The sequence below is a fragment of the Marmota marmota genome, unplaced genomic scaffold, assembly GCF_001458135.2.
Source record: "Marmota marmota marmota unplaced genomic scaffold, marMar, whole genome shotgun sequence".
Lineage (NCBI taxonomy): Eukaryota > Metazoa > Chordata > Mammalia > Rodentia > Sciuridae > Marmota > Marmota marmota.
The window spans coordinates 24,835,571-24,836,539 of NW_026000229.1; positions in this window are offsets into that span (position 1 = coordinate 24,835,571).

Sequence of the window (969 nt, forward strand, 5' to 3'; positions counted from 1 at the left end):
GGGGGTGGGTACTGGGGATTGAACTTGGGGGCATTCAACCACTGAGCCACATCTGTATCCCTGTTTAGTGAAAAACCAGCCTCTATCTCAGAGCAAAGCCTGTCCAAGGAAGGGACATGACCTTTGTCCTTGGAAAAACCCACAGAGCACTCCTAGGCACATTCCCACCCTGCTAAGTGGTTTATCTACAAATAACAGGAGAGATCTGCTGCGCCAGGTGTCCCTGACTCAGTCAGGCTAGGTGGAAACCCATAGTAACCCCCTAGCAGCCACCAATCAGCATGAGACAGGGAAATACCTGGGATGCCAGATGACCCTCCCACATGGTGGTTGATAAAACGTGTTGGGAAACCATGTAGTTCAGCACGCACACCCCTTAAACCAATCAGTTCAAATGAATCCCCCTCTTGTAGTAACCAATCACCCCTCCCCAACTTGTTCCCTCCAGTGAATGTGCCAATCATGTTTTAGAGTTGTTATTTAATTTTCCCATGGTGTGTGATGATTTGCTAAGAGATGCTATGATGTTATGTGGGGGTCCCTGCCTTCTCCAAAGAATGTATAAAACTGCTGCAAACCCTGGGCTCGGGGCCTCTCAGAGTCACCAGTTGCTGTGTGTGCGTGCGGAGGACCGAGCTAGCTCGCAATAAACACCTCTTTGCTGTTTACATCGATCTTGGTCTCTGGTGGTCTTTTGGGGGTCCCGAATTCGAGCATAACACTTAGAATTTTATTTAGAAACAGAGTCTCACTGCATTGCTTAGCACCTCACTTTTGCTGAGCCTGACTTTGAACTCGCAATTCTCCTGTCACAGCCTCCACCAGCCGCTGGGATTACAGGCATGTGCCATCATGTCTGGCCAGAGTCTTTTTTTTTTTTTTTTTTTAAATTTTTGATTAGTTATTGATTTGGAACCTTTATTTATTTGTTTATTATGTGGTGCTGAGAATTGAATCTAGGGCCTCACA